General features: G+C 43.0%; 1 protein-coding gene across 6 annotated transcripts in view; it reads left to right on the top strand.

The window, feature by feature from the left end:
• ATXN1 (ataxin 1) overlaps nucleotides 1-27,398 on the top strand; it is a 417,826-nt gene that overhangs the window by 65,151 nt on the left and 325,277 nt on the right. The window lies entirely within an intron of this gene.

Here is a 27,398-nt window from a genome sequence, read left to right on the forward strand (position 1 = left end):
ACTCCTGGGGTACCTGTGCCTTCCTCTCTCTTCAGCTCCATTATCCCAGGAGGCAGGGGAGAGGTGACAGTCTGAAGAGCATGGGTGTGCAGCTCTCCCACTTTGCTTCTTCCAGCCAGGAGAGGAGCTGGGGAATTTTATGCACACACCACAACACTCACTGGGCTCACAATGTAGGTAAGAGGACAGAGTAATAAATTATTCCGTGTGCATGAGTGTGTGCGTGTGTGTGTGTGTGTGTGAGAAACATATTTCCCCCCAAAGTGGATACAGAATGAATATAAATCTGACCTTAGGAACTCAAAATATCTTTTTCATAGAAATAACGTATGCCATGGGGTGCCTGGGTGGCTCAGTCGGTTGAGCGTCTGACTTCGGCTCAGGTCACGATCTCGCGGTCCCTGAGTTCGAGCCCCGCGTCGGGCTCTGGGCTGATGGCTCAGAGCCTGGAGCCTGCTTCCGATTCTGTGTCTCCCTCTCTCTCTGCCCCTCCCCCGTTCATGCTCTGTCTCTCTCTCTGTCTCACAAATAAATAAATGTTAAAAAAAAAAAAAAAAAAAAAAAAGAAATAGCGTATGCCATAGCTGGGTCCCAGGAAAGCCCACCAAGCCCCATGGTCCCTCAGGGCCATGTCCATCCACTTGGATGTAGTCTGCATAGGTCCTTGGTGCCAAAGGCCCTTCAGCTGATGGCACATGGTTATGAAGAATGGCCACTGTGGCTTATAGAACAACAGTGAACAATGTGAGTAGAAGCAGTTTGTTACTCGACTGGTAGAATGAGTGAGGCTAGCAAAGGACCTGATGGGAAGTGAAATCACTTACTGAAGTGGTTCCCAAGGACCCAAATAAGAACTAAGAGCAGAAGGGAAGTTAAAGGTAAAGAGAATTAAGAGTTCTGCCACTGGAGGAAGAACATTCTAACATCAGGGCTGCCTTAAAAATAGAACAAGCTGATTGATGAGGTAATGAAACCTCCATCACCTGAGATGTTCAAGCAGAGGTGAGAGGCCCCTCTCAGGAGGAATTCTCCAGAAGGAAGCCATATATTGAATGGAGGGTTATAATTCACAACCAGTGCTTTTTCTCCTAACACTGATATATGGTATTCAAGACTCGCATTTGTGAGGTAATGTAACAACATTGAAATAATTTTAACAAAGGCAAGTAGCCATAGTTTCACAACCCTAATACAGTATAACTTTATTATGTTTTTTTATTTTTTTAAGCTTTATTTATTTATTTATTTATTTTCAACGTTTATTTATTTTTGGGACAGAGAGACAGAGCATGAATGGGGGAGGGGCAGAGAGAGAGGGAGACACAGAATCGGAAACAGGCTCCAGGCTCTGAGCCATCAGCCCAGAGCCTGACGCGGGGCTCGAACTCACGGACCGTGAGATCGTGACCTGGCTGAAGTCGGACGCTTAACCAACTGCGCCACCCAGGCGCCCCTAAGCTTTATTTATTTTTGAGAGAGAGAGAGAGAGAGAGTGTGTGTGAGTGGGGGAGGAACAGAGAGAGAAAGAGAGAGAGAGAGAGAGAATGTGTGAGTGGGGGAGGAACAGAGAGAGAAAGAGAGAGAGAGAGAGAGAATGTGTGAGTGGGGGAGGAACAGAGAGAGAAAGAGAGAGAGAGAGAGAGAGAGACAGAATTCAAAGCAGGCTTCAGGCTCTGAGCTGTCAACACAGAGCCTGACACGGGGCTCGAACCCACGAACTGTGAGATCATGACCTGAGCCGAAGTTGGACGCTTAACCGATTCAGCCACCCAGGCGCCCCAGTATAGCTTTATTTTTGTATTGGATGCCTCATTGCCTACACCTAATTTCTTTAAAACAAGAGGCAAAACTTAATAAACACAATGTCATTTTACCACTCTAAAGAGCGTAATATTCACCGTTACTGATCTGTTTTCACACTTGTAAGTGCTATAATAATACATATAAATGATATATTCACATTATTGCTGTTCAAGTGTTTAAATTCATTATTAGCAAAATCAAAATCATTCGAAACATGTAGCAATCTTACATAGTTTACATTTTTCATTGTTTTAAGATTTTGACAGTAATATTTCTGCACATTGGTGGTCCTTGAGGATTAGGCAGGGCAAGGTTCTTTTGACTTTTATAATTAGCATGCTGGATTCCCAGTTTTTCCTGCCCTAGGGTGGGCTGTGTCTTACAGTAAACTCTGCTAAAGGGTGATTGGAGTTTGGACAGGGAGAGCAGGCTTCCGGTTACCAGAGAGAGCCTGTGACTTACTGCCTGTGCTTTTCGTAGGTCACCAATTTTCACAGAATCTGAGTATAATTAAATACACTTTATAATAAACTAGGCTGAATATAATTTAATCTTTCCCTGAAGGTACTTCGGAGTCTCGGAGTGCTCTGGGGTCATGGTGAACATCAATTACCTTCTCGCGGTGGGTGTGCAGAAGGAGGCAGATAATAGAGTTCCATCCGATTGAGTTCTGGATGACCAGACATTTGTTCTGTTATCACAGGGAGTCCAATGTCAAGACTTTGGAAGATGCTTGATGTTAAATTCTCAGGCAGGAGAGGATGTGATAAAAGATGAGCTCGTTGGTTTTGAGAGGTTGAAAGTTGACGATAATCATCCCCATGGACGTGGTAGTTTAGATAGAGCACTCTTTAGTGTCTAAAGCTCTCTCACATAACTTGTCACCCATTATTTGATTCTTACGACAATTCTAGGAAGGAAACATGGCACCTGGCATCCCATTTTTACAGTTTCAGTGACTTGGCCAAGATCCCCATAGTATGTAGGTGGCTGTGGCCACTTGAGTCCAGAATTCAGTGTTCTTGTAAGCATTCCAAAGGATACTAAAACTTTGTGCAGTGTAATATTTTTAGTGCCTACTGTGTTCTCTGTGATGTATTTGTTAGCTCATTTAATTTTCACAAAAGCCCTATGTGTGGGTGGATATTGGTTCTTTGAATATTATTATGGCTCCCATGTTTAGAGATGAGGACTCTGACACACACAGGTGAGGGCATGCAACTATGATGGCTGAGCTGAAATTTGAACCCAGGAGCTTGGGGCTGCGTGGCCCGGGCTCTCCCTTTCATGCCACACTGCCACTCTGTGCAGATCCACCAGTGTGGGCTCAGCCGAGAGAAAGCACCTAATACAGTGCTTGTTCCATGGCCTTTATTTTTAAAAATAGTTTCTATTATTATTATTATTATTATTATTATTTATTATTATTATTATTATAGTCACAGTGGCCAAAACCATATTAAAGTTATCATATTTGTTTCCCTTTACGTGAACATGTGTGTATTTTTTTAAAAATTTTTTTTTCAACGTTTATTTATTTTTGGGACAGAGAGAGACAGAGCATGAACGGGGGAGGGGCAGAGAGAGAGGGAGACACAGAATCGGAAACAGGCTCCAGGCTCTGAGCCATCAGCCCAGAGCCTGACGCGGGGCTCGAACTCCCGGACCGCGAGATCGTGACCTGGCTGAAGTCGGACGCTTAACCGACTGCGCCACCCAGGCGCCCCAACATGTGTGTATTAATTAGATATACTGTCTTTCTGAGTCATTAAAATAGGCAGCTGTGATCATTGTATTTGTTAATATTATTATACCCAGCTGCACTTGTCTTGACTTACAACTTCACAGCATTAGAGAGCCAGCAAGTTGTCTGAGAACCCAAAATAATGATCCATATTATTTGTCGTATAGTTCCTTTGTGACGGTGATAAAATAGAAGCTCGAACTTAAAGGTGGGGAGAGCAAGGTTGCTGTCTATGGTTGCCAGCAGGCCCATGATACAAACTGCACAGAGCTCCTTAGAAAATACACGGTAACCCCTTTTACTCCGTCTGAACACACAGCGCCTACAGCTTCCGTTTGTCCTCCACTCCAGCCACACTTGCTTGGTTTTGATCTGTTTGTGCAAGGTGATCCTCTCCGTGATTATTTACCATCCTTCACTGTGCTTTCTTGACCGTGAGCTTCAGGCCAGAAGCTCTTTCTAAAGCAGGAACTCTATTGGCGTCCCCGTGGTACCTACTTCATAGATGTAACTGGCAGTAACTGCTTAGTAGGTGCTTTATACTTTTAACATACCTCATTTTTATTATAGATACCCCCCCATCTTTTAACATTTTTTTTTTTTTTTACATTTTAAATGGGCATTTTTTCACAGCACTGCATCTGTACTTAGGAGCTACGACATCTCTCTTCCTCTTGCCTCATAGGAGTTTATATTCCTTCTTTCAGTGAATTTTACAGAGTACTCACTTTGTGCCACATACTCTGTAGGTTGAGGGAACGTAATAACGAGCAAAAGCAGACAGGGTTCTTGCGCTGGGGGAGCTTTTCCACTCTACTTGAAGATGGCCGTGAGGAAAAGAGCAGATAATGATTTGGGACTGTAACGCCTACTGGGACGTTCCCACCAGACATCACCATCATCACTATGGAACACTCCACGGGTGCATCCCATTTTTTTCAGTGCATTTAATTGGAATGAAAGACACGGGTAATGTCTGCGAACACTCCAGTAGGTTGTAATTTGAGTCTCTTTGTCTCCCTTCTTCCCTTCCCTCATTCTTTTGTCTCATTCTTAGTTTTGAAAGCTTAGTCGCTATTTCCTAGACCTTTCCTAATACGTCATTTGGGCGACCCAAAGGCAGGACACATGGGTTGTTTGAACTGGGCCAGCGCCATCTACGAAGGTGGTGGGAGAGAGGATGCCACGTTGTGTAGCCAGGTCTTCCTTGAGCTCTGACCAAATTTGTGTTGAGTTCAATCTTTCTGGACAAGTCACTCTCTTTGCGTCTCCATTTTCTCATTATTGGGATAAGGAGCTGAAACAGAAAGATTTGCTAAGGTTCCTGCCAGTTCTGCAGTTCTGTGAGTCACCTGTTCCTGAAAAGTTGAGTGTACTTATTTCAATAAATGGGAATATATTTTCCAAGGAGCCTGGAAATCTATTTTCCAATTATCCTCTCCCCTGGTTTATAACTTATCATCGATGTGTTGTGGCTTCTAACACTGTTGCTGCTCTAAGCCCATCAAGAGGTTAATTACCTGTGAAGAATGAGATGCTGCTGGAAAGCTGTAAAACGTTTGAGAGAACTTTGGAGCTAATCTCTTTGGTAATGTGAATGAATAAATGCCCTTCGTGTATCTAGTTTCTGGGAGGAGGCATAGCGGTATTGGGCATACGTACTGGACAAAGTCAAGTTGCGGTAAGAATTGAGTATTGAAGATCGTGGCCAAGCACATCAAGGATCATCTTCTTCCTCTCAGAGGTTATTCAGTTGGAGCACAAATAATGCTTTTAAAAAACAACCGGATCCGGGGCGCCTGGGTGGCTCAGTCGGTTAAGCGTCTGACTTCGGCTCAGGTCACGATCTTGCGGTCCGTGAGTTCGAGCCCCGCGTTGGGCTCTGGGCTGATGGCTCAGAGCCTGGAGCCTGCTTCTGATTCTGTGTCTCCCTCTCTCTCTGCCCCTCCCCCGTTCATGCTGTGTCTCTCTCTGTCTCAAAAATAAATAAACGTTAAAAAAAAAAATTAAAAAAAAACCAACAAAACAACCGGATCCTTCCATGTTGCCTTAGGCATCCTGAATAGTACCATTTTTTGTTTGTTTTATCTTGCTCTCCTGTAGTGGGTAAAAACTCTAAACGAGGAAAGAGATGAGGAATTTATTGAAAAATTTGTTTAATGGCCAACCCGGTTCATCTTCTTTTCTAGTCTTCTCCATCTGGAATAGAACAGCTCCAGGCCCCAAACTTGCTTTCCTCTGACTTCAGCAGACCTCATGCATTGCAGTGCCATAGCACTGCCTGGCACTCAAGCTTTGTCTTAAAGAATGAGTATTGTCTTGATTTGCTCTAAAATATGCCAGACAGGAAATGCCCTCTGCATATAGGGAGGGTCGTGTGTTTCAACACACACACACACACACACACACACACACACACACACATCACTAAGCACATCTATTCCCCGTATTTCCTTTCAGTAAAGCACCTAGAAAAAAGAGAAAGCTGTCTAACCAGCTTTTGGTGGTTGTCAGGGATATCATTAGTGGGAATCTCAAGATACTGAATTTAATTTTATGAAGTACTTTATTGGTAGTTTTGGAAGGGCATTACTTTTTAGGTAACCCCATTTGTCACTGAACGGGAGGGAAGCAGAGTGGACGCCACCCAGAATGTTTTGTGGAAAGCAGACCTATAAAGAATTCCCTCTTTTCCCCATTACCCTTATATTTTTGGTTTGCTGTGTTATGTTGCATCCAGCTGGCCATATTCCATCCAACGGGATGTTACAACTTGGGAAAAATTCTCAGCCTTCAGTGTTAAACAGTACTTTCGCTGGTGCTCTATGGAGAAGGCCAGAGTTGGGCTTTTGGCCTGTCATCGATAAAGACGTCTCCAGCTAGGGAAGCATTGAACTGTTAACTTGGTAATCCTTGCCTCTGGAGCCGAGCTTAGAGCCTTTATTCTTTCTGTGACTTCAGAGCTGTTTCAAGAATTCTTTCTTCATTTACTTGGCACTAAACATGTGTTTCTCAGGTTATAGGGAAGGATAGACTCCCAAGAGACAGACGTTGCATTTCTTTTCAACAAGAAGGTTTTTTAAGTAAAGCTAATAAATGATATGTCTCATTGTCGTGGAAATTAATCAGTATTTTCCCCCCTCCTGTCTTGATTCTTTTTACTTTAGATAGCCACTGTGTTACAGTCTACACGAATCCCCGGAGCTTGAAAATGAATTTAAGAGCTAATGTTATTAGAAAGTTCTCAAGTCAGTGATATAGGAACCCAGGGACACGTAATCCACAAGAGGTCCCTTGGTGAACTGGGATTTCAAGGACAGGTGTTAAAGTGGCCGTATGAAAGTACAGTTTCATTTTAAAGTGGCCGTATGAAAGTACAGTTTATATTTTATTTGGTGAGGATTTCTGGTGGAGAATTTTTTTTTTTTGGTCTCCTGGTTGCTATGGCAATACTGACTTAACAGAGTTTTGGTGACCTCTCCAAGTACCAAATAAAGTTATGATAAAGGCGTGCAAATATCAAGGAAATCATATGTGTCCTAAATACAAATATCTAGATTAAATTTGTATTCATCTTCCTCATGGTGTTTGTTATCGTGTGTGTGTGTGTGTGTGTGTGTGTGTGTGTGTTTCTTCTTTTATTCTAGGCTGCCTGAGGAAAAATGCTGATTCATAGTGTCATTGTCTTTTGTTTTCCCAGGGAAATTCTGGGTCTGTTTCTGAGTTCATTTTTGTACAGCCCCGAGTTCAATCTCTGTAGATAAATCTTTATTTTTTTTCCCTCTTACAGGCACAAGGCATTTTGCTTTGTTTATGTTAATAAATGTCAGGCTAGTCCCAAAGAATTAGAAGAAATGCCAATCATCTCCTAGGACTCTTGAGCATGCTTCCCCCCCCCCCCATTTCTTAATACATTGAACTTTTTAGAGTTTACAGTTTAGTAGGAGTATGAAGGTGATATCAAAGATTCTAAGATTTTACTGAGAGTAGCTAGAAGGTCTTGTCCTTACTGATCGAGAGCACATTTACCAGTTAGCCCCTTGTGGAGATTTTCTCATCCCCAAAGTAGAAAGTTTAATTTTGGGAAAGAAGAAGTTTTTCAGATATGTTATATAGATTTTGCTACAGTGAGGTGAAGGGCACTTTCAGTTGAAAGTACGTGTCCCTACTTCCTACAGTAGCCAGCAGAGAACTTGACTTCCTGGTTGTAATTACATGCCAATGGCTTGGTGGCTGTATTGTTTTAGAAACTGAGTTCATCATGGACTCCCTGAGCATGTGCCCTGATTGTTCCCGTGAAGATTGTAATTCCATCCAAGGCTACAGTGTCATCGTAGAAACTAGATGGAATGATAGCCCCGTGCACATTTTGGGAGGCTGTGTTATTTATGGAGATAGTTTATAAAGTTAAATAGTTTTGTAAGTATCCTGAAAGTACTTGGGACTTCGAAGCATCATCTTGGCCGCATGGAAGGTTCTCGGTAAATATTTGTTGTTTATCTGGTTGACTTCGTTGACGTCTTTAAATAAATTACATTAAAAAAAAAGTCTGGGGAGGCTGTGCTTGTATTTTAGGACTTAAACAAAAATCTTGCCTTAAAATGCTTGTAAGGCCTCCTGCTTGTTAATTGATGGAAAAATTGGCTTCCCGTATGAATATATTTTTTAAGCTTTTTTTGTTTCTAGCCTAAGAGTGCAAAATCAAGCGGTTCTAGTGGCCAAGGATCTTTATTTCAGAGAAGTCTGCCTGTCCGAAGTAATTTCATTTTACATAAACGTCTCTTTTCTACATAATGTTCATAAACCTGTGTCTCGCATGCCTTTGAGGTGGACCCCTAGGAGGTGAATAATTATACAACCAGAAACTTTGGCTGTCTGTTGGAATATTGGATGGATGCCTTTCTTACTGGTCTTAATTAGGGAAAGAACTGTTAAGATAATTCACTAATTCATGGTGTGTTACCGGATTTGAAATGGCCTCTGTTTTTTCACGCCTCTGGACATACTACTTCAGAAAAGTCTAAGGTTGGAAGTTGAGAAAGATACATCATATATTTCAGAATCTGATACGGTTTTTCAGTTGTAGGCGCTGTGTTATATATTCTGGGATGCTTATATATACTCTGTGTAGCAAATGATTACTGAAAATGGTAGTGCCTGTGCCATCATGCCCTGCAAGATAACTACCAAGAAACGAAAAGTCAACCTATTTTGGGTATTCTTTTCAATTTGCACGTTTGGGGAATTTGCACGCGTGTAATGGAAGATTCTTCAAAGGTAAAGAAATTTCAATTCAGGAAATCTATATTATGATATTGTTTTAATTACCAGAAACACATAAAATTTATAGAAGATTGTATTAATCGTCTACTTCTTATGAATGTACTCATCCATGGAAGCATTCTGTTTTTAAGAGTTTGTATGTAGAACAGAGCTGACCAATAGTCAGGTAGAGGTCAAGCCGCTGCTTTCCGCTCTTTCTTAAAGAATTTGTTGAAAAGGAAAACACCCTTGCCTTGTGAAATTATCCTGTTGTTTGAGGGCTTAGTAACACTTGGAGAATGTTTTAGCTTTTAACAGTTTAAAGGTTGAACAGTGACTGGGCCCTCTGTTTCCCAATTGATTTTGATGCAAACTCTAAGTTTTTCTTTCTTTCTTTCTTTCTTTCTTTCTTTCTTTCTTTCTTTCTTTCTTTCTCTCTCCCTCTTTCTTTCTCTCTCTCCCTTTCTTTCTTTCTTTCTTTCTTTCTTTCTTTCTTTCTTTCTTTCTCCCTCTTTCTTTCTCTCTCTCTCCCTCTTTCTTTCTTTCTTTCTTTCTTCTTTCATCACCTATAAACATTTTATATGAGCTATATACCTTAGGCTCAGATTTAACTAGACATTGATACACCTTACAGTTAACAACAAAAAAAGCAGTATTCTCTCCTTCAGCTTCTCACAGGGAGTGAGTCCCGCTGGATCTTGTAGAAGAATTCGACTTTAAAAGCGGTGAGTTTTTTTGTGTGTGGTGTGGGTGTAGCAGCAATATTGTGCATTGCTTTCAGCAGGGTCTGTGGGTGGGGAAACTACCTGTGGTGCCCTCACTAGTTACTCATTCAGTTGTTCCTCACCAGAAAAGGGGAAACCCAGCACCCGTACCCACTCATTCTCAATAACAGGGCTGGGGGATGGTGAGGTGGAGAGCCACTGTCATTCGGCAAAAGCCTGCATTGTAGAGTTTATTTTACGATCATTTTATATTCGAGCGACTGTACAAATGGCACTGGGAAGGACATGGAGTACCATAGGGAACAGAATTAACAGTGAGTGCACCGACCCGTTCACCCGACATCAACAGGGGACGCAGTTAAGTTCTTTCCATGCAAGGAGCGATTCTTGGAGGGGCGTCTGGGTGGCTCAGTCGGTTAAGCGCCTCTTGATTTAGGCCCAGGTCATGATCTTGCAGTTCGTGAGACTGAGCCCTGTGTCAGGCTCTGTGATGACAGCACTTGGAGCCTGCTTGGGATTCTTTTCTCTCTCTCCTTCTCTGCCCTGCTCGTGATCTCTCTCTCTCTCTTTCTCTCTTAAAAATAAATAAATAAGTAAGCTTAAACAAAAAAAAAGTGATGCCTGGAGCCAGAGGTTGAAGGGTAGTTGTTTGGGATTCTCTTTCTCCCTCTTTCTCTGCCCTGCTCGTGAGCTCTCTCTCTGTTTGTCTCTCTCAAAAATAAATAAACTTAAAAAAAAAAAAAGTGATTCCTGGAGCCAGAGTTTGAAGGGTAGTTGTGTGTTTGTGTGTGTGTGTGCGTGTGTATGTTATTTATAGAAGTTAACAAATACTTTGTTCATTGACCATTTCCTTGGTCAGAAGATTTCATTCAGTGCACTTCTCCTTTGCTTTCTATGAGACCTCTATCACCTCTAGAATATGAAGGTGGATGAATGAAGAATCTGTAATTTGTTTTTTTATAAAACACCCCTAATTTAAGAAAGGTGACACTTGGGGACACCTGGGTGGCTCGGTCGGCTAAGCGTCCGACTCTTGGTTTCAGCTCAGGTCATGATCTCACGGTTCGTAAGTTCAAGCCCCACATCAGGCTCTGTGCTGACAGTTCTCTCAAAATAAATTAAAAAAAAAAAACTTTAAAAGAAGAAGAAAAAACCTCAACCTTAAAAAGAAAAGGGTGACACTTCACTTGCGTCTACTACTAAAAATTTATAGGTTATGTAATAAATTCAAAGACATTGAATTATATAGCCATAGGAAGTCATTATCTGTGACAGCAGGGCCTAAGTGGCTAAAGCTTTACTGAATACCCAGTACTGACCACAGGTCACGAACGTCACGGGCATCTGGCCACACCAGGCACTGCGTCGAGGTCAGGCTTGTCATTAACTGCTGTGTGGCCTTTGGCAAGTAACCCAACTTCTCTGGGCCTTAGGAAACATGAGGAAGTTGCATTATGTCCGTGGTTTCCAGATGTGGCTTCAGAACCCCTGGGAAGTTCTGGACCCTCCACCAGGTGTCTCCCGAATTAGCCCAGGGCTTGGGGGTGGGGAGGGAGGTTGAAGCCCAGGAAACTGTGTTATAGTAGGCTCCTAGGCGTTTCCAGGTCATGGGACCCCTAAATCAACTGATCTTTAAGACCATTTCCAACTCTTACATTTCAGCCAATCCCTCAAAAAGAAATGGTCGTTGGTCAGCAGGAAGCAATCCCGTAAGTTGAGTCTCTACGAAAGAGCGCTTTCAGATGGGGGGGGGGGGTATGGTTTAGGTCATTTCCAAGGGCTGCTGCTTGTTTACTGTCGGAGAACTCGAAGGTCTTTCCAGAGGCATGGAGAGGAGAGCAGCGCAAAGGTTATTTCTCTCTCCCATCTCTCCTTGAGAGACACTAGGACACAGGAATGAAGGAAGTCCCTGGAGTGGAGGGTGACCTCTGGAGTCTTCACGTGATCAGTCATGGGCTGGGTTTGTTGACCCCGTGGTCTGCGTCAGAGTAACAGACAAACGATGAAAGAAGCAGCCCCCCGTCAGCATGCCGGACCAAGGAGGTGCTGGGAGCAGTGTGCCGGGAACCCTGTCCCTGCCGGCGGCTGTGACAGCTCGTCGGCACCCACCCCTGCAGCCTGGGCGCAGATAACATCTCAAGGGGAAGGGGACGGGGAGCAGGGGAAGAGAGCAAGGTTGCCGGGACCCGAAACGGTAACATCCATGGTGGCGGCGGAGCCGTTTGCCAAGAAGAAAAGTCTCTGGCACTAGATGCCAAGCATGTTTGTACTAGAACGGGGTTCAAAAATTCAGACAGAACGCTGTCTGTTTTTAAGGGCTCCCGTGAAAGGTTTGTTTGTCCCAAGCCTACATCCAAGAGTCTGCCTGTCACCAACAGCGTCAGGGAGCCCCCGGACCCTGCCGACTAAAATCTCCAAAAACATGCGAGGCAGAGGACGCGGGTCTTCAGCTGTCTGATGAGGAATGAGCAGTCTGTCTCCTGAGCGTCTGTGCCTTCCGAACATGAAGGAGGGCTCCGCGTCACAGGTGCCTGCAGGACGGTCGACAGAGGAGGAGAGTCGCGATAACCTTCAAGGCACTGATGCTGAGAAACTGCCCTCTTTCTCCTAACGGCTGCGATTAGTTTTTGGAAGGCTGTCAGTGGAGGAACCCAGGGCCGCGAAGCCAGAAAGCAGCTGTGCCCTGATGCCTGCGGGGCACTGGCCCTCAGGGCACCGCGTCCGCCCTCCACCCTGTCTGCGTCCAAGGTGAAGACCGCGGCATCTTGCTTTCGCCCGGACTCACACGCGCACCTCCAGATCTGCACTCGGAACACACAAGGACGTGGTTGGTTGCGTGACAGAAGGAATCCTTTTTGGTAAAGAATTTTTTTTTTTTTTTTTCCTTTGCAAGAGCCGTATGGAAGAGAGCAGAGGGAAGGATGCCTTTCCACTGGCGCTTTGGAAACCTGGAGCTCATCAGCTTTCTGGTTGGTTTTGGCTGTCAGGGTTCCTTATGCCAGAGCCACTGCGAGCCAGGTTCCTCAGCTGCCTCCTGACCCGTGTTGGCAGCCTCTTAAAAATAACTGTCATTCCAAGTTCAGCTAAAATGTATAACCCAACAAATAAATACATATAAAGCTTATGAATAGAAGCTGCAAAGTGAGAATTAACGGACCGGAGAGTAACAGCCTTGCCATGAAAAATACTATAAAACACTCTTCGGAAAGTTGTTGCTTGTGTTATTACTTGTACAGTAAATGGAGAGCCCTTGACCCATTTCCCGTGATCCGTGATTTCCCGTTTCTCTGCCGGGAGGCTTCGAGTAGCTGACCCCTTGCAGACTGAAAACAAAAACAAAAACAAAAACAACAACTTGGCCACCGGTGTGGCCCAGGCCGTGTGCGGGAAAGCAGCTCAGCGTCCTGCTGAAGGAGAGGAAGTGGCACGTTTACATCATCCCTTCTTTTCCTTCTAGAGATGTCCTGTCTTAGTGTGAATGGGAAATCCTCAAATACACGATCGCATGATTTTTGCTGATCGCGACTGTGAAAAATGAGAACAAGCAGCCGAGAGGAGAAGCAGGCTCTTCCCGTGGGACCCGATGTTCGCCGCGTTCAGACACGGATGTTGTCAGGCGTGGGGGACCCTCTGAAGAACGAGCAGCTCGCCGACACCGATTCCAGAGTCCGTTGTTCTTTACCTTTGGTGGTTGTGTTCGATCGAGGCTCTTACCAGCGTTCCCATCAGAGAGGAGAGAAGACGTCGAAACCTGTGCGATGGGGACTCGTTTTGTTGCCCAGAGCAGGTTTCATTTTCAGGGCTCGTCTGGGTTCGGAAGAGTAAATGTTGGTGCTTTCCTGGTTCCTCCTTCTCCCCCTCCCCTCCCCGCCCCCGCTGCAGCTTCTGTTATCTGCCATGCATATATTTCATTTGGCATTTAAGGGCACGGTTCTGAAAACTGCTGACAAATAATCTCCATTTCACATTTTGCTGCCACTGTGGTCTCACTGCGAATGCTCTCTGCGTGTTCTTGGGAAGTTGTATAATTGCAGGTGCTCTAGTTTGCTGTGCGCTATGCTCTGGTGACTAATGGCCTAATCAGGACTCGAAAAATATATAAACAGTTCAACAGAAGCAATTGATTCACTGAGCTCTTTTCATCCGGACAAGGGTGAGCTAATGGGAATTAGAAAGACGGAGGTGTGCAGCCTTTGATGCGTTGCCGCGAGAGCGTTCCCACAGACCCCGAGCATTATTTCTGCTCACTGATGCCGTGTGTCCCTTTTCATATGCATGAGCCTGCAGCCGTCCTAATTGGCTTTACTTGGTATTCCCTGATGTGGATGTTGTACGCCTTGCAACTTTTTCCCTTTCCTCTAAACACTCCTGAGTGTGACAGCTTTGGGGAGGAAGCCTGTCTCCTCTTGGGTGTCCCCTCTGGGCACACCCTGGGCGTGGTTTCTTAGGATAGGCCATCAGGCGGGACCCCGTGGCTTACCCCGGCACGTTTGCTGTTGACACAGATTCTTGTTCTCTCGTCCTCAGTGGCCCTTTTCCTTCCAAAACGTCCCGCCAAGATGCACAGAGTTGGGGCAGGGACTGAGTATTCCAGGGAGGACCCAGGCGTCTCCCAGGAGCACTGTCCAGTCGAGGAGTGATAGTGGACATACTCTCACGTCTTCTTTCCTTTGGAATGTGTTAGATGTCCCCTAAGTTCTGTATCGCATCCCCTGCCCAGTCTTTTCACGTGCGGAATTTTCTGTCTCTTAGCTTGACCACTCATCTGATGTCTAAATGTTTGACGACATCGCTCAGCCCCCTAGAAGCTAGCCTCTCATTGACGTAATAACTCAGAGCATCCGAAAAGGAATCATTAGCGACGGGTTTTCTCGAATAAGACACATGCCTGTTCATTCATAAAGGAAAAAATGAAAGAGTTCTTTCACACGTCCCGCGTCCCACATTCATGGTTCATGTTTGAACTTCTTTCTGGCTGTTTAGGGATTACAGGCTGACAGGCTTCTTTATGTGCTGTAGTGAGAGGCCACTCGTCGGTATTATTTTTTTTGTTTGTTTCATCTTAAGTTGTAAGCTGTTGGAGCGTAAGACAGTAACCGGTTTTCCATGCCTTCCGGACTCTGTCGTCCTTCACTCCCTGTCTTGGGTGACGTGGCCTCACCCTTGTGTTGAAACTGCTCTGGGCCTTTCTTCCTCAGAGGATCGGGTGAACGGCCCTACACAGTTTGATGTTTGTATCGTAACTTGTGAGCTCTGCCGGAGGAATGTGTGTTTTGGAAAAGTATAGCGGTTGAGAATTTCTTTTGGAGCTCAGCACACTGTGGGTTGGGAAGGGAAAAGAAAGGGAAGGATTAGAGGAATGTTTGGGGGGCTGATGGGCCTTTGGGGGGCTCTTGAAAGCAATAGATGTCAAGGTCATCACCTTGACCCAAGGCTGCCTGCAGCTGTGCGCCCTGACCCGCCACACGGGCCATTTCGGGGGCTGCTCTCGCCAGAAAAGCTGGGTTCAGAGCAGGGAGGCAGGACAGCATCCTCCCATACTTCTTAAAATGCTACTCACTTTGTTAGGGCTTTATTATGTGTATTATTTTTAATTTTTTTTTTACATAACAACTGGATTACAATTTTTTTAAAGGAGTTATTTTTAAAGTTACTCTTAATACCTCTACATTAAGAACTCAAGATATGAAGCCACTTCAACTACCACGATAATAAATGTATTAATATGCATTAAGGTTAAAGAAGCTTAATATTACAACAGAACGGAGCAAAGTCTGCTGGAAAGCACTGACGCTTTAGCGTTCTTTGCCTAATCCTTGCATTTAATTTCAGAGATGGAATGCCTATTTTAAAAGAGGGTGGTTAGGGGGCCTGGGTGGCTCAGTTGGTTAAGTGTCCGACTTCGACTCAGGTCGTGATCTCGCGGTTTGTGGGTTTGAGCCCCCGCATCGGGCTCTGTGCCGACAGCTGGGGGCCTGGAACCTGCTTCGGATTCTGTGTCTCCCTCTCTCTCTGTTCCTCACTCACACACACACACACACCCTCTCTCTCAAAGTAAGTAAAGATTAAAAAAAAATTTAAAAATAAAAGAGGGATGGTTGGATCTTCAGACATTTCTGTGCGGACCTCCAGCGAATTCTTCCTGTTGGACTCCAGTGTGCGTGAGAGTTACTATAAAGAGTTGTGTGCACAAAATCATGTTTGCAGTGTCTTACAGGAAAGTTAAGGGATTCTCAGTTAATTCCGATTCTGTGTGACTTTTGCTTAACTTTTGAACTTAACCTTCCACATAAAAACTGTATTCGACTGTTTTTTCCTCCTCTCTCCTTTCGACTTTCCTTTCCTTCTTCCCTCCCTCCTTTTTGGTGGAGTAAATCCCACAGATTTGTGTGTGTGCGTGTGTGTGTGTGAAATTAAAATAGTGGTTATATTCAAATCAGAAAATGACTAGTATACTGAACATTCAGATCTCTTAGAAAAGAATTAAATAATCCAAGTATTCTGTAAAAGTTGATCTAAATTCCCTACCTGTGTTCCTCCTCAGCTTTCTGTCTTCGGTTTCCCATTTTTAGCTGGAAAAGAATACCAGCCAAAAGACAGCCAGGTTCTCTGTGCCACAAAGCATATCAAACCATCTGTAGATAAGAAAGTAACATTTTGGCCTAAGAGCCACCTTCTAGTATAAGATAGGATAAACATGATAATAACTGATACAGCATAGAAAAGGGCCTTGTTAGTAAGAATTTGAAAATAAGATTTTCCCTAAATAACCAAAGATATTTGGTAGTTGATTAAGACCTATGTGATATAAACAATTATCTTTTCTCAAAAATGGAAAGAAAAGAAACTAGACAACCAGAAGCCGGATTAGGAAGAAAGAAGGCGAGGGAAAGATACATTGAAAGTTATTGCCAGAATTTAGAAACACGAACAAGCAAACAACATTTTGGCTCAAACAGCAGGTCTTTTTAGACAAACAGCCATGGATGTGTCAAAGTTGCAAGAAGAAAAATATCTCACGACGCAGCGAGCACTTTCAGACTACCATTGAGTTTTTTAAAAATTTCACCGACAGTTTAGAGGGAATCGTAAATACAGAATATAGGTCGTGGCGATGGATGCAGTACTAGCAAATTGTGAACAGTTATATCAAAATTTCCTTGTCATTTGCTCACCTTGGCAATTAGCCAGCCAGTGAAAAAACAAATGAAGGTGAATGTTTTAGCTGCTTAAAACGAATTAGCTGCTTGAAAGGAAAGTGTTCATGTTACATTTAACTGAAGAGTATCCCTCAGTGAAGCACAGGTGTGAGCAAAGCAGGATACAAGTAAAATAAAGTAAATGAGAAAAATCCTAGCATTATAGGTTTTAGAGCCCTAGCCCTTTGTGACAAAAACTGACGAAACCACTCCAAACCCAGTGATGAGAGCGTGGAGAGACAGTGAGGCAAGGGCTGAACAATAATTGCGTCAAAGTATTATGCTAATCAAACGTGGTAGTGTATTTGAATTTTACAAGTAAGCATTCAGGGCTAAGGGCTGTGTGCCTGTCTGTCCCCTTACTAGGTGGGATTTTCATTCTGGGGAGGGGATTTAAAAGTAGAAGACTTCCTGGGGCATCTTGGGTGGCTCAGTTGGTTGAGCGTCCGACTTCGGCTCAGGTCATGATCTCACGGTTCGTGGGTTCGAGCCCCGGGTCGGGCTCTGTGCTCACAGCTCGGAGCCTGGAGCCTGCTTCGGATTCTGTGTCTCCCTCTCTCTCTGCCCCTCCCCCACTTACACTCTGTCTCTCTCTGTCTCTCAAAAATGAATTAATGTTAAAAAAATTTTTTTTTAAAGGCGGAGACTCCTTCCCCCCCCCATACATACCTAAGTAATACCTCTATTTGAGCTTGGAACCCTCCACTTGCAAAGTTCGTGGTCATTTCCCAGCCCCCACCACATTCTCCTTGATTCACACCTTATTGTTTGTTTACACATCTGCCTCCCTGACTAAGGGTGGAAAGCTTCTTTAAGGACAAGGGCAGAATCTGGTTCGTTTTTACACTTCCCATGGTGCTCTGCGCACCATGGCCACTCAGACATTAGTCATTGATTTTTAAAATGCTTCTAGCTGGTCAGTGAAAAGAAAATAGCAAAATGAGATAAATACGCAGATCTAAAATGTGACAAAATATTGTAGAGGGTGCTTGAACACAGGACAAAAGGGACATGATATTCCAGATATTGTGATGGAATAGACGATCAGCCATTGATGCTGGTGTAAAACTTTTCTTTGTCAGCTGAGTGTTCCAGAATAGAGGCCAGTGGTATAGCTAAATTTGTCGGGGAGATGTTTCCAACCAAAAAGAATCATGCTACAATTCTTTTGTTACCATGAGAAATCCATGATAGAAAATACAATTTGTGACTTGGGAATCAGGGTAAGAAACCCAAATTGATATTCTTTTTACAGAAAACATATCCATTCTGCCACTTCTACTGTTTTCTTCTTTTATAGCTGTGGCTCACCCTTCGCAATTGTCTGTTGTCCCACCACTAGATGGAGAGTGCGGGGACCATATTTTATTCACATATATTCTCAGGGTCTAGCACAGAGTAGGCACCCAGCAGCTGTTGAATGAGGAAATAAGGTGTTTCAATTTCCCTGACAACTAAAAGGATATATAAAACCAGTGCTAAGACCCACAAGAGTTGGTTTCCTATGCTGGTAATTGTGGGTTTGGAAATAAGGAGCTACTTTATACATTATTTTTATAGAAGTGTGTCGTATACCTGAGTAACTTTCAAAATAAAAATTTATAGTTGTGGGATATTAAATCTGGCAAGGACTTAAAACCCGTAGCTGAATCCACTTAAGAGCATTCCCCGGCTCTTCTCAACTAGCCATATAAAAGCGGGGAGTGTGGGTAGTTTCAGCAGATTGCAAACTCACCCACACTTGCTACTTTATCACTACTGTGCTGGAGTCATTACTGGTTTGATGAGCGTAGCCTGGTTGGAGACAGAGGCTCCGTGCTGTTACCTGTCTCGATGTTTTCATTCATAATGCAGCACTTTGGAAGTTGGTTTTGCATATTAGGGACAATGTTTAATGATGTCCAAGTTTCTTTACTCCCCACCCCTATCCCATCATTCGCGTCCCTGGCGGTGTGCCGCACCCCTGTTTTAAAAGGCATATAATGTTCATCTCTCCCTGAAAACTCTTTCCCTGCCCCCTCTCTCCTCTTATGTGCTGCTTGCCATGAATGCTTGAATTTCACATCTTTGAAATGAGTGGAAAATGCACCTGTGGTTACCAGCGTTGACTGCCATAAGGCCAGTATCATTACGAAAAAGTGGGGGTAGAATCCATAAGAAGTATGGTATTTGGTTCAGGACCTTGGCTCTTAGATCTTTAGAGTCCTGTGATATTTGCAGGCTTTATAAGAACACTGTATACCTGGAGGAAGGCCTCTGAGAGAAGAATGTGGAATTCTAGTCTTAGGATTGATATGGCAGTAGTTGATGGAAGATTAATCTACAAAGATTGTAGTTAAGTTGTTTGGTTACTCGTAGGTACCAGGAATGTGTCTGCTAACATTCCTGGAAGAACATTCTGTAAAGTCACCAATCTGTGCAGCTCAGTCACCTCCATTGAGACTTCACAGGGCTCAGTGTGGCTGTGGCTTTCGATCAGACTAATAGTTAATGATCCTTTGAATTTAACATCCCGTGTTGGAAGCTGGTAGTTGTGTTTCAGATTCCGGGAAGAACAGGAGCTGTGTTTCCCATTTACTGTTTTGTTATTTTGGAATTGAAATGCTCAAGTCTGAGCAGAATTAAGATTTACATAAAGCAGGGTCTTTTAACATCTTTGTTTAACTCATTTTCTTAGGACTCGCAGAGGACATTATCTGTTTCTCTGGTAGACTGGCTTCCTATTCCAGGACAATGGCTGTTTCCCAAGATCTGACTCCCAAACATCTGTCCTGTCATCAATCAGACTTCCAGTCATCTCCTATTTGATTTACACCGTGTTAAACCTTCTGATGGAAAGGACTTTTATTAATGAGGTTTAGGTAATAAAGTTGCACAGGGCTTTAGAAAGTTACTGGTAACAGTCACATAGCAAGCTTTTAGCCTTTCTAGCGGCAGAATGGATTGTGAGCTCACTGGCAGGGTTGGGTTGTGGGTCATCGTGGAACAGCCATGTTTCCGTTGACTGTGGCTGGGAATAAGTGTGGTGGGGCCATTAAAAAAGCCTGTGGTTGAGTTTTGACTTAGAACTGTTTTAAAATGCCAAACAGACTGAATTCATGGGAAACTGGTTTGAATGAGACCAGCTGCGATGTAAGAATATATCTGCATCCATGCTGGAGTCTTCTTTCTCCACTGGAGGGACCGATGGAGACAGCTGCCAAGCGCTAGGTAAACAGATGTATGCGTGGGACCAGTGGATCCCAGCCGGGGGCCATTTCTCCCTGCCTCCGAGGACACTTGGCGATGTCTGCAGCCATCTTGGGTTGTCCTAAGTGGGGCGGGGGGTGGTTCTATTGGCATCAAGTGGGTAGAGGGCAGGGATACTGCTCAGTACCCTGCTGTGCACAGAACAGTCCCCACAACAAAAGAATTATCTGGCCCCAAATGTCAGTAGTGCTGGAGCTGAGAAACCCTGGCTTCGACCCTCTCCTCTTTGTAGTTTTCAAGGTGATAAACCAGTCTGTCACGGTCGACGGTGGGAAGAGAAGCCACCGGTGAGAATGGGAAGAGCAGAGTGAGGGCAGAAGTGGGTAAAGGAAATGTTTGAAACTATTTGGTCCATAGCTCTGTTGTGCCCGAGGGAATATTTGGGATTCTGTCTTTACGTGTTTGGGAAGACCGAAAGTGTGTGGGCTGCTGGGCCATGGCCTTAGGGTTAGAGGTAACCTGAGTGTTGTGTTTTGTTTTGTTTTGTTTTGTTTTGTTTTCTTCCGAGAGCCTGCATTAGTTTTTATGGCTAGTGCAACAAATTAGCATAAGCTTGTGGCTTAAAACAACACAGATTTATTATCTTACAGTTTTGTAGATCAGAAATCCAACCCAGGTCTCCCCAGGCTAACGTCAAAGCATCGGCAGGGCTCAGCTCCTTATGGGTGAATCCGCATCATTGCCCTTTTCGGTTCGGAGGGGCCTCTTGTAATTCCTTGGCTTGTGACCTTTTTCTCCATCTTCAAAGCCGGCAACACTGCCTCTCCCTGGACCGTCTCCTGTGGTCACCTCTCCCTTTGCTCTGTCCTTCTGCCTCCCTCTTCTGCTCCTGGGAACCCTTGTGATCGCACTGGGCCCACCTGTATAATCTGGGGCGTTCACCCCAAGATTCTGAAGTGCATCACATCCGTGACATTCTTTTTGTCCGTGGAAGGTAACATTCACACGTTACGGACATCAATATGTGGACATTTTTTGGTGGGGCATTATTAAGCCTATCACAGAACCCAAAGCATTTTAACAGCACCGGATTTTGCTGACTCAAGCTAGATGTATAGAAAAAGAGGAATTATGGGGCGCCTGGGTGGCTCAGTCGGTTAAGCGTCCGACTCTTGGCTTTGGTTCAGGCTTTGACCTCACGGTTCGTGAGATCAAGCCTGGCGTCCGGCTCCTTGCTGGCAGCATGGAGCTTGCTTGGGATTCTCTCTCTTTCTCTCTCTCTCTCTCTCTCTGCCCCTCCCCCACTTGAGCTCTCTCTCTCTCTCTCTCTCTCTCTGTCTCTCAAAATAAATAAATAAGCCAAAAAAAAAAAAAAAAGAGGAATTATGAGAATTGCTTGAAATAGAGTAGTCCCCCCAGGAGCAGATGGCCCTCCTCTGGCCTGTCTTCGGAAGGTCAGCATTAGCCTCACGCTGCATCGCAGTGTCGATGTCATTGACCTCACTGCATCTCATCACACGGGCATTTTACCATCTCACGTCATCATGGGAAGAAGGGCGGGTGCCCAACCGATAAGGCATTTTGAGAGAGAGACCACATCACATAACTCTTATTACATCATATGGTTATAGTCGTTCTGTTGTTAGTTGTTGTTGCTCTTACTGTGCCTGATTTATAAATGAAACTTGATTAGAAGACATGGTTTTAAGATGGCGGGTTAGGAAGACCCTGAACTTACCTCCTCCCACGGACGCAAAAAACACACAGCTACATCTGTAATTTTTTTTCCGAAAAGCACTTGAGAGTTAGGTGAACAGTCCCTCTGCAACAAAACACAAAAGAGACACATGGAGTGCAGGGTAGGAGAGGCAGAGGCACAGCCCAGTTGGGACCCCAGCCCGGACACGGTGACCATAGAAGCTAGAAGGACCCCCAGTTGTGAACGCTCGCTTGAAGACCGAAGGGATTGTGCCCCACATCAAGCATGCTGACCTTGAGGGCTGAATCCAGAAACACAAGCCCCCTAAGCTTCGGGTTTTGAAAATCAGTGGGGATTAAGGCCAGGAGAATTATAGAACTCTAAGGAATGGAGATCTTGTTCTTTAAGGGCTCATGTGCAAACCCACTTTCCCAGAGATTCAGCACGAAATCCACAGACCGAAAAGCACTTAGACCATGAGTGAAGGAGACCCACTTACATTAAAGCTGCTGCTGGAGAGGCAAGATCCTGCAGGGACTATATGGGGGGGGGGGGATGGAAATATTGACAGATGATAGTTTTGCAACGTCGTTCTATCTTGCCGGTGAAAGAGCCAACAGGCGCCATTTTTGACACCCTTTGTTTGGCCTGCCAGAACTGGAGGGTGCGCTGTACCCACACTACAACATAACCAAGCTGGCATGACTGCCCCGTGCCCTGCCTACCTCACACAGCACCAGAGCCTCAGCAGGGCTAGTCTCATACCCTGAGCCCCACCCAACCTGTGCAGCCGCTGAGCCTAAACCAGGTGGGATAAGTGCCCCAAGCCCTGGTCTCCCCATGTAGTGGGTGTGCCACAGTCGGGCTGGCGAGCACCCTGAGCCCCACCCTCCCTTTACAGCAACCAAGCCATGATCAGCCTGGATGGCCACTCTGAGCCTGGCCCACCCCGCACAGAGACAGAACCTCAAATGGACAGGCAAGTGGCTTGAACCCTCCTTTCCCTGCACAGTGGCTCAGCCACCGTTGGGTCCAGGCGAGTGCCCCAAGCCCTGTCCTCCCTTTGCAGTGGGTAGGTCATAGTTGAGCTGGTAAGTGCCAAGCCGCACGTTCCCCATGCAGCAGCCATGGCCCTGATGACCACAGAGCACCTGGCTCTGGTAGCCAGGGAAGATTGAGCTTTGGGGCCACATGGAACATTCACTACACAAGACCACTCCACAACTGAAGGAGGTAGTTAACTCTCCTGATACGCAAAGACCAATAGAGGGATAGGCAAAACGAAGAGACAGAGGAATGTGTTCCGATCTAAAGAACAAGGCAAATCCCCAGAAAAAGACCTTAATGAAATGGAAATAAGCAGTCTACCTGATAAGGAGTTCAAAGTCATGGTCATAGAGATGCTCACTTATCTCAGAAGAAGAATAGATGAACACCACAAGAACTTCAACGAAGGGATAGAAAACATAAGCAAGTACCAAACAGAAGTTGTAACGGAACTGAAAAAATACACTAGAGGGTTCAACAATAGAATGGATGAAATAGAAGCATGGATCAGTAAGCTGGAAGACAAAGCAATGAGAAATACCCAGGCAGAATGAAAATGAAAATGAGTAGCAAAATGAAAAAAGAATGAAAGAAATGGGGATATCTTAAGAGACCTCTGGGACATGATTAAGTGGAATAACATTTGCATTATAGGAGTTCCAAAGGGAGAAGAAAGAGAGAAAGGGCCAGAATAATTATTTGAAGAAATAATGGCTGAAGACTTCCCTAATCTGAGGAAAGAAACAGACATTCAGGTTCGGGAAGCCCCGAGAATTCCAAATAATATGAATACAAACAGAAACATACCAACACACATTAAAAGAGTAAAAGTGAAGAATAAAGAGAGAATCTTAAAAACAGGAATAAAAGCAAAGTATTACACACAAAGGAAACCCCATAAAACTATCAGAAGATTTTTTTTTTGGCAGAAACTTTACAGGTCAGAAGGGAATGGTGTGACATATTCCAAGCGCAAAAAGGAAAAAAATTGTTAAAACTCGAAATCTCTACCGAGCAAGATTATCACTCAGAATTGAAGGAGAGATTAGGAGTTTTCAAGATAAGCAAAAGCTAAAGGAGTTCATCGCTACTAAATTAGCCTTAGAAGAAATATTAAAAGGACTTCTCTGATCTAAAAAGAAAAGGCACTAATTAATCATTAGTAATAAGTAAGAAAACATACTAATGTAAAAATCTTACAGGAGAAGGTAAATACAAAATAAAAGTAGTGGATTAACCACTTATAAAGCAAGTATGAAGGGTAAAGACAAAAGTAGCAAAATTAATTAAAAATACAATAATAATTAAGGGAGACATAAAGTAAAAAGGTGTAAAATGTGTCATCAAAAATGTAAAATAATGGGAGGGGGTAAAAATATAAAACTTTGGAATGCGTTCACACTTAAGTTACTGTCAAAAGAGACTATTACATACATAAAATGTACTGTAATCACAAAGAAAAAACTTATTTGAAATACACAAAAGCAAAAAAAAAAAGGCATCTAAACATAACACCAAAGAAAGCAATCGAACCACAAGGGAGAGAAGGAAAAAGGTACAGAACGACAGAAGCAGCCAGAAAACAGTAATCAAAATGGCAGTAAGTATGTACTTTCCAATAATTACTCTAAATGTAAATGAACTAAATTCTCTAATCAAAAGACATAGAGTGGCTGCATGGATAAACAAATAAGACCCTTCTGTGTGCCACTTATGAAAGACTCACTTCAAATCTAAAGACACACACAGACTAAAAGTGAAGGAATGGATATGCCATGCAAAAGGAAATGGAAAGAAAGCTGAGGTAGTAACGCTTTTATGAGACAAAATAGATTTTGAAACAAAGACTGTAACAAAAGACAAAGAAGGGTATTACATACTGATAAAGGGGTCAGAGTCCAAAAAAGATGAGAAATCATTTGTAAACATTTATGCACCCAACATAGAAGCATCTAAATATATTAAGCAAATATTAACAGAAGTAATGGGAGAAATAGACAGCAATATAATAATTGTAGTGGACTTTAATACCCATTTACATTAATACATAGATCATCCAAACAAATAGAAATAAAGAAACATTGACCTTAAATGATACATTGTATCAGGTGGATGGACTTAATAGAATATTCTATCCAAAAACAGCAGAATACAGATTCTTTTCAAGTGCACATGGAACATTCTCCAGGATAGATCACATGGTAGGGCACAATATAAGTCTCAATAAATTTAAGAAGATTAAAATCATATCAGGTATCTTCTCTGACTACAATGTATGAAACTAGAAATTAATTATAAGAAGAAAACTGGAAAAAACACAGGATTGACAACACACTATGAAACAATGGGTGAAATCAAAGAGGAGGTCAAAAAATACTCTAGACAAATGAAAATGGAAACACAACATTCCAAAATCTTTGGGATAGAGCAAAAGCAGTTCTAAGAGGGATCCTGTAGTGATACAGGCCTACATCAAGAAACAAGAAAAATCTCAAATAGACAATCTAATGTTATAGTTAAAGAAATAGAAAAAGAAGGACAAAGGATCATGGACCATGACCAAATGGGATTTATTATAGGGATGTAAGGATGATTTCACATCTACAAATCAATCAACATGATAGACCACATTTATAAAACACAGGATAAAAATTATATGATAATCTCAATAGACGTAGAAAAAGCATTTGACAAAATTCGGCATTCTTTTAGGATACAAACTGTCACCAAAGCAAGCATAGAGGCAATGTACCTCAAGAAAATATGACAAACCCATAGCTAATATCATACTGTATGGCGAGAAGCTGAAAGCTTTTTCTCTAAGAATAGGAACAAGACAAGGTTGCCTACTCTAGTCACTTTTATTCAACATAATATTAGAAATCTTGGTCACAGCAATTAGGCAATAAAAAGAAATAAAAAGCATCCAAATTAAAAAGAAGAGAAAACTGTTGCTGTTTACAGATGACATGATACTATGCATAGAGAATCCTAAAGCCTCCATCAAAAAACTTTTAGAACTAATACATGAATTTAGTAAAGTTACAGGACACAAAATTAATATACAGATGTCTGTTGTGTTTCTGTATGTTATTGAAACATATGTGTTCTATATGTTAATAATGAACTATCAGAGCGATTAAAACAATCCCATTTACGATTGCATAAAAAAGAATACAATACCTACGAATACATTTAACCAAAGAAGTGAAAGATCTGTAGTCTAAAAGCTATAAGACATTGGTGAAAGAAATTAGAGATGACACCAATAAATGGAAAGATACACTGTGCTAATGGATTGGGAGAATTAATATTGTTAAAATGTCTATACTACCCAAAGCAATCTATAGATTCAGTACAATTTCTAACAAAATACCAATGGCATTTTTCACAGAACTATAACAAAAATCCTAAAATGTGTATGGAACCAAAAAATACCTCGAATAAACTAAGCAGTCTTGAGAAAGGAGAACAAAGCTGGAGGCATTACACTCCCTCTGATATCAAACTATACCGCAAAGCTACAGAAATCACAACAGTATGGTACTGACACAAAAACAGACATACAGGCCAATGGAACAGATAAGAGAGCTCAGAAATAACCCCCCACTTATATAGTGAATTAATCTACAACAAAGGAGGCAAGAACGTATCTGGGGAAAAGACAGTCTCTTGAATAAATGGTGTTGGGGAAACTGGACAGTTACATGCAAGAGAATGAAAGGAGACCATTTTCCATGCCATATACAAACTCAAATTGAATTAAAGACTTAAATGTAAGATCTACAATCATAAAACTTCCAGATGAAAACATAGGCAGTTAAGCTCTTTGGCATTGGTCTCAGCAATATGTTGTGGATCTGTTTCCTCAGGCAAGGGCAACAAAACCAAAAATAAACAAATGGGACTACGTCAAACAAAAGCTTTTGCGCAGCGAAGGAAACCATCAACAAGACAAAAAGGCAACCTATCGAATGAGAGAAGGTACTTGCAAATGGTATCTCTGATAAGGGGTTGATATCCAAAATATGTGAAAAACTCATGTAGCTCAGTAACAAAAAAAGCAAACAACCTGATCAAAAAATGGGCAGGAGACCTGAATGGACGTTTTCCCAATGAAGACATCCAGATTGCCAACAGATGCATGAAAAGATGCTCGGTGCCACTAATCATTTTAGGGAAATGCAAATCAGAACCACAATGAGATACCATCTCCCACCTGTCAGAATGGCTATTATCAAAAATGCAAGAAGTAACAAGTATTGGCAAAGATGTGGAGAAAAGGGAACGCTCGTGCAGGGTTGGTGGAAATGAACATTGCCGTACCCACTTCGGGAAACAGTATGGAGGTTCCTCAGAAAATGAAAAATAGAACCATAGGGTCCAGCCATTCCATTTCTGGGTATTTATCCAAAGAAAACAAAAACACTAATAAGAAAAGATATTTTTACCCCTGTGTCCATTGCAGCATTATGTACAATAGCCGAGGCACGGAAACAACCCTTATACCCATCAATGGATGAAGGGATAAAGGATATATGCATGCAGGGAGATATTATTCAACCATAAAAAAGAATGGAATCTTGCCATTTGTGACAGCATGGTTGGATGTAGAGGATATTCTGCTAAGTGAAATAAATCAGACCAAGAAAGACAAATACAGTATGGCTTCACTTATTTCAAAAACTTTTTTTTAGTATGATTTCACTTGTATGTAGAATCTAAAAAAC

This window comes from Prionailurus bengalensis, chromosome B2 (genome assembly GCF_016509475.1).
Source record: "Prionailurus bengalensis isolate Pbe53 chromosome B2, Fcat_Pben_1.1_paternal_pri, whole genome shotgun sequence".
In the NCBI taxonomy this organism is placed as follows: domain Eukaryota; kingdom Metazoa; phylum Chordata; class Mammalia; order Carnivora; family Felidae; genus Prionailurus; species Prionailurus bengalensis.